The following is a 9666-nucleotide window of genomic DNA, read 5'->3' on the forward strand; positions in this document are numbered from 1 at the left end:
GGGCCCTAAGAATTAAAGAATTAAAAAATAAATTCCAAAATAACTTCAATAGATGGGTTGGCAAATAAGTTTCAAAAAAAAAAAAAAATCTCCCTAACAGTTGAACGAAGGTCAAAAGATGGATAAGAGAAAAGATTAGAAAATTAGAGGTTTGGGGCACTTGGGTGGCTCAGTGGTTGAGCACCTGCCTTCAGCTCAGGTCATGATCCATAGGTCAAGGGACTGAGTCTCCCAGTGGACTCTCCGCCTATGTCTCCCTCTGCCTATGTCTCTGCCTCTCTGTGTCTCTCATGAATAAATAAATAAAATCTTAAAAAAAATAAAATAAAATTAGAGGTTTAGTCCAAGAAGAGCAACCTTAAGTAAATCTTTCAGAAAGAGAGAATGGTGAAATGATGAAGGAATTATTTTATAAACATATTTTATAATACTACCCAGAACTAAAGGACTGAGCTTCTAAATTGAAAGAGACCACCAATGACTGTAATAAATGAAAAGGAATCACAGCAGAGCACGTGCTCAGTTTATTTCAGAGAACCATGGAGAAAAAGAGAACACTTAAAATGTCAGAAGAAAAGACAACACACATCCAGTGATGGGGAAATCAGAATGGCTCTGGACTTCTCAACAATCCTGGAAGCCCTGACTCCAGTGAAGAATGCCCTCAAAATTCTACTTGAAAATGAAGTACAACATAAAATTCTCTCCTCTGACAATTAATCATGAGTGAGGGTAGAATAAAAATATCTTCAGACATGAAAGGTCTCAAAATATTTATCTTCCTCACATACTTTGTCAGGAAATCACTAGAGCGAAAAATGAACAAGAAAAAGGAAAAAGCTTAGAATCCGAGAAATAGGGCCCCAGTACAGGTGCACTGAATGAATGTCCCTGAAGATAGCTGGGTAGCAAGTCAGAAAAATAAATATGAGGTGGGAGGATTCTGAGTGTGAGGGCTGCAGGAGGTAGATGGAAAAGATGGATGGTTTTGTTCGTGTAAGAAAGAGGCATGAGAGATAAAGATATATAGGAAACTAGGTTAGTACAAATGCTAAAAAAATATTGCTTGTATGAAAAACAAAAAGTTGCACAAAAAACATGGCATCTACTGCTCAATGCAACAATGAACAATATCTACTTAGCCATAATGATGAGTAACTTAACATTGATCTAACCAAATACTGTGGTATAGCTATGTTAGGAAGAGAAGGAAGGTGGCAAAGGAAAAACTCTCAACTTTCTTTTAAGAGTACAATATATAATAAGAAAAATTGATAAATCAAGAAATATTGAATAAAACATAGTATTTAAAAATCTAGAGATAAAGATGACAAGGAACAGCTAAAAGAGTTGTAAGTGGTTGCCTGTAGAAAGCAGGGCTTGAGGCAGAAGAAGGGAGAGAAAAAGACACTGTTGTTTTTGTTTGTAGCACAATTTAACTGTTAAAATGCATTCATTACTTGAATAAAAAGGAAAATTTTTTACAAACTAATCAAGAAAAAAATCTCAAGTGCACATTGGATATTTCACTGTAAAATTTACAAATAAAGTTGATATAAATCCAGTTTTAAAATAGACACTATGGTATCTCCATGTCTAATAGTTAAATAAGACTAGATGAAATACCCTAGTGCTGGATAAATTATTGTAAAATGTTTTTTAAATTCATACCTAAGCTCAAAAGAAAATAAAAGAAAACATTTAAAAAAAAACACACACACAGAGCTGAACATGAATGGTGAGTAGACATAGAAGCTTGAGTTATCTTAGAAATATGCTTAGATTAGAAAGATTTTTTGGTTAAAAACTCCACTGAGAAGTAAGATTTGGACCCGACCAAGTGTCATAGCTGAACTTGAGACCCCACTTAAAGCTGTATGCCCCCAAAGCCTATATCATCAGTAGAAAAGATGAAGTTAGAAAAGTCTCCATGCTGGCGAAATGGAGAAACCAGCAAGTCATTCTGTTACCAATGGTACTAAGTAAAAATCTGATAATGTGAATATTATTGATATTTGATAATGACTTATAATCACAGCCTTACTCTGATACGGTCAAATTTAATCTGAGAACCCCAATCCAAGAAATTCATTTAAGATATTTTCAGGTTGGGGTGTCTGAGTGGCTTGCTTGGTTGTCCAACTCTTGATATCAGGTCAGGTCTTAATCTCAGAGTTGTGAGTTCAAGGCCTGTGTTGGGCTCCACTCTGAGTGTGGAGCTTACTTAAAAATAAAATTAAAAAAAAATTTAAAAAGATGTTTTCAGGTTGGTACTGCTTCACATTCCCCTGGAGAAATCATCTCAGTCCTGGCCCTACACGACTCCCAAAGTTAAATTCCAACCACATATGAACTCAAAATAAAATAAACATATGAAGAAATAAACACATATGACTAAGAGCCAAAACTAACTACAGTCTACAGAATAGGACGTCAAAGACCAATGATAATGCAATTACAAGGAAATGTATGCAAAAAAAATGTGTTTTTTGTGTTTAGGGAAGTGAAAGAGAGAAATGGAAGTGTTCTGAATGAATAACTATAAAAAATGACTAGATATATTTTAAAAAGAAATGGAAACAAAAGAACTAGATGAAGAGGATTAGGAGTGTGCTTGTCTAGATGAACACTGAGCATCCTAGAACTGTTGAATCACTATATTGTACATCTGCAAATAATATAACATCGTGTGTTAATTATACTTCAATAAAAAAATAAAATGGGAAATATAATAACTAAAATTGAGAATTTTACCTGAGGATTAAGCAACAGATATGACATAACTAAGGAAGAAATAAATAAATTGTAGGAAAAATAAAACCTTATTATCCTAAATGAAAGAGAATGAGACAGAGGGAGAGAGGGAGAAAAGGAGAAAGAAAGAGAGGGAGATTGGAGAGAAACTCTGACATATTTTTCAGTGGAGTCTCCTTAGAGACCATACTAATGGGGCAGAGGGTAAGAGTTTTCTAGAATAGAAACAGCCCTCCAATTTAAAAGGTAAAGTGAATTTAAGAATCTGCTTCAAGTAACATTATAGTGATGCTGAAGAACACCAAAGACAAGGAAAAGCAGCAGAGAAAATAGATATCATCTATAAAGGAACCATAATTAGACTGTCTGCAGCTTCCATGAGCAACAATAGAAATCAAAGACACTGGAATGATCTCTGCAGAAGATATTTTTTTAAGATTTATTTATTTATTTTTGAGAGGGGAGAGGAGGAGCAGAGGAGAGAGGAACTCAAGCAGACTCTGTACTAAGAGCAGAGCCTGATGCAGGGCTCCATCTCCCATTCCATAATATCACAACCTGAGCTGAAAACAAGAGTTGGACACTTAACCAACTGCATCACCCAGGTGCCCTTCCACAAAATATTAAGAAAAAATAATTATCACATTAAAACTGAGCACCAAGCAAAATTATCTTTCAAGAATAAGGCATAGAGTCTGGGAAATCATGGCAATGGTGGCAGAACTTTTGAATCTTCACATAGAAATTACACAGAACAATTACATCACAAAACCAGATACCCATGTACAACTTTTATAACAAACTGAGGTGACCATGAAACCCAAAATGTAAGCTGGTAGAACAAATTATCATTTGCCATAAGACCTGCAGGTCTTTTTTTTTTTTTTAAGATGTATGTATGTATGTATGTATTCATGAGAGACACACAGAGAGAGAGAGAGAGAGAGAGGCAGAGACACAGGCAGAGGGAGAAGCAGGCTCCATGCAGGGAGCCCAAAGACCTGCAAGTCTTATGTTAGAAGCACTTCTGTGGGAAGAAGAGGATATCCAGAGGTACTTGAAGGGTCTGATTACAGGAGAATTATGGAAAACCGATTGAAAAAGGACAGCAGGTGAATTTGAGAAGAGCAGGTGAAACTATAACCTGAAACTGGGTTCGCCTCTTTTGCATGTGGAGCCAAAAGACACAACCAAGCCAAAGACTAGGAAAAGAAAGGGTTTGACAACTATTATAAGTTCTCACTCATTTGGGGAATATAAATAATAGTGAAAGGGAATAGAAGGGAAGGGAGAAGAAATGGGTAGGAAATATCAGAAAGGGAGACAGAACATAAAGACTCCTAACTCTGGGAAACGAGCTAGGGGTGGTGGAAGGGGAGGAGGGCAGGGGGTGGGGGTGAATGGGTGACAGGCATTGAGGGGGGCACTTGACAGGATGAGCACTGGGTGTTATTCTGTATGTTAGCAAATTGAACACCAATAAAAAATAAATTTATTATAAAAAAAAAAGAAAGAAAGGGTTTGACTTGCAACAAGTCAGGAGAACACCATGGCTATTTCCCAAAGCAGTGTCTCCCCAAACAACAAAAATTGGGAAGTTTTGGGCAGCCCAGGTGGCTCAGTGGTTTAGCGCCGCCTTCAGTCCAGGGCGGGATCCTGGAGATCCGAGATCAAGTCCCACATTGGGCTCCCTACATGGAGCCTGCTTCTCCCTCTGCCTGTGTCTCTGCCTCTCTCTCTCTCTCCTCTCTGTGTATTCTCATGAATAAATAAATAAAATCTTTTTAAAAAATTGGGAAGTTTTAAGGTAAGGGTGCATGTGTATTCACGGATGGAGCTTGGTGAGGGAGAATTCAGTAGAGAATTGGGGCAAAAGTCATGCGAAGTGGACAGAGTCCAGGTTTTAATTGATTGAAGTCATGGGGCGGGGGGCAGCATTACCAATTCTCTGCTCTAGTTAGTCTGGTATTTGACTGCTCAAAAGGGTTTAAATTCTGTAAAAAAAACAACTCAAGGATGTGCACTAGGTCAATCTTTAGTTTGAAACAGTACTGGAAGTCTTATCCTTTATTTGTTGTGTCTGATATGGTTAGGCTATTTCCAGGCCTGGTAGAGACTTAGTTTCTGCATTCTCATTAGTCCTTTAAAATCCTTAACTACTGAGATTTTTGCATTTTTTGGGTCATTCCTCCTAGGAAGTCCTGCAAGAAGTGTGTTTGGGCAAGTAGTGCTGGTCAGGCATAGATCACAAAATGGCTGGTCAGGCACAGACCACAGAATGGGTGGGGGCCTTACGTGACTTTTCTTATGTTAAGAAAGCTATGACTCATCTTTCTTTTTCTGTAGACCTCTAACCCTATCTGCCGTCAAAACTGGGAGAGTTTTGCCCATTCAGAAGCAGGTGAGTGAAAAGAATCTTGCATGAGCTGAGACGGAAATAGTCTAGACCCTGTGAATTCTCAAAACCAACCAGCTGTGTTTCCCTTCCAGGAGAGTGCCCCCCTCCCATGAGAAGAAACCCCAGGAAGAAGAATCTCAACTGATCAGAATAGGGTCAGTAGAGATGAAGGGAAGAGAAGGTCCAGATATAGTGGAGGAGAGGAAAAAAGAAGAAATTTGAAATCAAACCTATGTATATATGTATATATGTGTATATATATATATAAAATATTTTATTTATTTATTCATGACACACACACACAGAGGCAGAGACACAGGCAGAGGGAGAAGCAGGCTCTATGCAGGGAGCCCAATGTGGGACTCGATCCTGAGACTACAGGATCATGCCCCAGGCCGAAGGCAGGTGCTAAACCACTGGGCCACCCAGGGATCCTGAAGCCAATATATTTTTGATCCCTAGATGAAAAACAAGAAATGGGAGGTATGTATAGTTAGAAAAGCCTTGTAGAACTATACTCATTCTAGAGGTTAAGGAACATGAATTGCTTGAAAAATGAGAAGAAAAGGATTAAGGTAAAATCCCACAAAATGTTAGCACACGAAAACAAAAAAAATTAGGAGCTGCGTTACATCTCTATAGAAAATAAAAGTATGCCAGAAAGACATGTCAACAAAACAAATTAAGGTATAACTTATCATTTCGAAGTGATCTAAAATGCATTAAAAATGATGGAAGAAAAAACAAGCAACATAAACCATAATTAGGACACTTAGAAATGAGAAGATATAACTTAGGAAAGGATTAGAAATAAAAGCAAAAAAATCTTTACACTGAATAAGATCCAAACACAGGCAATGAGAACCAGTTCTCAGAGAAGACATATTCGGGAAATACACAATCTTAAACCAAATATTAGCAAATAAAATTCAATAGTATATGAAATAGCATATACTATTCCAAGGGAGTTATTTATAGGAAATGAGGATGGTCAAATACTACATGCATAAAATGTCACATGACAAAAATCCTATGATCATCTCAAAAGTACTAAAACAAAATGGGCAATTTTACTTATCATGCTGGCATGACAACGACCTTTCTCAGATGTAAAACTCTAAACCTATGATGGACATTTATCTATACATGAGACAAGGTATTATAAAATTCTGTATGATGACCAAAAAGATTAAAAAATTAAAAGAGAAACAACAATAGCAATGCATTTGCAACACCCAATAACAAATAATGTTTTCACTTCTCTTGTAATGAGCGTCCACAGATCTTGGGTGTTTGTTAAAAGAAAGCATATCAGTTTGTGATTTCTGCTTTAACAACCTCCCAAGCACAGTATCTGAAGTCCTTCTCCTTCAGATGGCAACTGATTCCTTGGAGGTACCTTCAGTGTAGAAACTCACCACAGCAAAAAGCAACCTTCAAGGTTTGGAGAAAATATGTTAATTATTAGTAGAACTCCTGAAAAACTCAGGAGCCCCATAATTCTGCTAAGCAAAGGAAAATCTAGACCAAGAGGCCATGATGAATTCTTATTCTCCCTGAAGGGAAGGACAGATTTAAGACTTAAGTTCTAAGGATGGGATACTTCCTTCAATCCTATGAACTCAACAGAATATAAAGGAGACACCCAGAATTTAATTTTACATCTGTTCCTTTGCTAAATAGATACACAAGGAATTCTGGTTGGTTCCCTTGGCAAGAAATTGTTAAGAAACGAAATTCAACTGAGTAAATTTGAAGATTGAATTGGTTTATTAAGCGATGCATGAATTGGGCAGCATCCCTTGTTACAGATAGCGAGATGCTATGATAAGCTGTACAAAATGGGAGGATTTTTAGGAAGAAGGGTGGGGCAAGAGGTTATTAGCAACAGAAAAAAAAGAAAAGGATGGTTACTTCTTCTTTTCTGAGGAAAGGGAAACGCAGTTTTTTTTTTTTTTTTTTTTAAATCATGCAGATGACCTCACCAGTGCTGATCAGGAAATTTCAGATTGACTCATAAAAGGTCACATTCCTGGAAGAGGTCGAAACTGTAATTAAGTCTTGGTTTGCTGCGTGGGGGGCATATGACTTGTAATTCCTTTCTTTCTTTTTTTAAAAACGATGACTTAGAGTTATTTGCTTTTCTTTTTAATCTTGTCACATCAACAGCACCAGTACCACAAAGGCAATGTGTGCTCCCTATACTACTGAGGGAGTACAACTCTGATTCCAGTTCCAGGTGTGGATTTTTTCCCCCCACACCAAGCAATGCTTTGAAACCAGCAAAAATTCTCCCACACTCAATTATGATGCTGTCTACCTGGAGATAGATGAAGGGTTCAGTCCTATAAGACTGCTCACTCTACCTTCAGCTATTTCAGACCCCAAACTCAAGTCTGGGTTATCACTTGTGCTTCTAACCCAATGGCTATAGATCAAAAGTTTTCCCAGGATCCTCTCCTTGGGTTGATTAATTTGCTGGAGTGGTTCACAGAACTCAGAGAAACATTTTACTCACTAGATCACTGGTTTATTATAAAAGGATAGAACTCAGGAACAGTCATATGGAAGAGATGCAGAAAGCATGGTATGGGGAAAGGGTGCAGAGCTTTTGTGCCCCCTCCAGGTGCACCATCCTCCCCAAATCTCCATGTGTTCATCAACCTGGAAGCCCTGCAAACCCCATCCTTTTGGGTTTTTATGGAAGCTTCCTGACTTGGGTGTGATTGATCAAATCATTGGCCTTTGGCGATTGAACTCAAACTCCATCTCCCTCCCCTCCACTCCTAGGAGGTGGGGATGGGGGTGGGACTGAAAATTCCAATTCTCTACTCACATGATTGGCTGACAAGCATCCCCCATCTTTAGTTTCCTTAAAGATAGTTTCTTCAGTTTCTTCTTTAGTTTCCTTTTAGCTTCCCAAATCTCCTCATTAACATCACAAAAGAACCTTGATAGCTCTAGACCCCTTGGAAATTCTAAGGGTTTTAGTAATTCTGTGCCAGGAATGGGACAAAAATATGTTTCTTATTATAAATCACAATATCACACGATGAAAAGCTGATCACCATGAAGAGTGTTTTTAAAATCAATGTATTATGAGCACATCTGATAAATGGGTCTGGCTTCATCAGCATGAAACATGTGTAGGACATAAGGACCCCATACTAGATTTAATGTTCTTCTGTTGCCGTCTTGATATTCTTAATTTTATCTCAGAACTTGTGTCTTGTAAGTGAAGCCTGCTGGGACAATAGGATAAGAGTTTGAGCAGAGGAGTATGGAAATATGTTTATTTGCAGTTTTTCCTTACAGCAGCATGTAGCATATGCAATGCCCAGGTGCACAGCATTCTGGTGGACCCATCCTGTGGAGTTTGGTGAAACTCAAAGCACATGCTAGGTAAGTATGTCTAGGAGCAAGCAGGGTTTCTGACAACCCCAAGAGCTTTTCCATTCAAATGGTATTTGTTTCAAATGTAGAAAGAAGGCAGTGGCGTTCTAAAGAACATGAACTACTCAGGAACCCTATCACTTACTGTTGCATTCCTTTATGAGCCAACCGCTTATGCTGAAAACAATGATATAGAAAGATAGGGCAACCCACAGTTCCTTTTCCTGTCTTTTTTTTTTACTCATCACTATGCCAATGATGGCTAGTGTTGGTAAAATGGGAGCAGATAAAGGAGTGAAAGATAACTAGTTGAGTTGGTTTGGTGCAGTGTTTCCTCTCTTGGTAAGAACAAAATACATGTCCATGTGTAAGGGCCAACCAAGGGTAGCCTGCCCCAAAATATGCCACTTTGGCATATTGACTATATTATTTTTTATGTTTTTTAAAGATTTTATTTATTGAGAGAGAGTAAGTGAGAGAGAGAGAGAAAGAATATGAGGGGGAGGGCCAGAGAGAGAAGCAGACTCCCTACTGAGCAGAGAGCCTGATGCAGGGCTGCATCCCAGGACCCTGGGATCATGACCTGAGCTGAAGGCAGATGCTTAACTGACTAAGCCACCCAGGTGTCCCTGGCATATTGACTATTTTAAATAAAAGCTACTGAAGGGATAGCCTGTACAGAAGGACACTCAGACCTCCTCTGTTGCCCTGAAAGCAGCAAATAAATTTCCTGTGTGAAGCTCACCCTCCCTATACAAAGAGGTAAAGAGAGATCCTTATTACTGAAGATGGAGAATTTAGAGGCAAGAAGGTTGTATAAATGACTCTTGCTACTTTTTACTGATTTACTACCACAGCCCGAATTCTGTTTAGAATTTCTTATGAATTGAAGCTCCCAAAGCTATGTTTTCCCTGTTCTGTCAATTGCTCACAGATTAATTTTCTCGTTGTCTAAAAAGTATAAAAACTGCCAGCTTTGGTCATTTCTTTGGGTCTCAAATTCAATAGTGGGTCTCTGTGCACACATAAACGACTTAGTTTCTTTTCTTCTGTTAATCTGACTCCTGTAAATTAATTCTTAGTGGAGATGGAAGACTTTGTAGAGTTGAAGAAGAATTTTC

This window comes from Canis lupus, chromosome 16 (genome assembly GCF_048164855.1).
Source record: "Canis lupus baileyi chromosome 16, mCanLup2.hap1, whole genome shotgun sequence".
NCBI classification, from domain to species: Eukaryota; Metazoa; Chordata; class Mammalia; order Carnivora; family Canidae; genus Canis; species Canis lupus.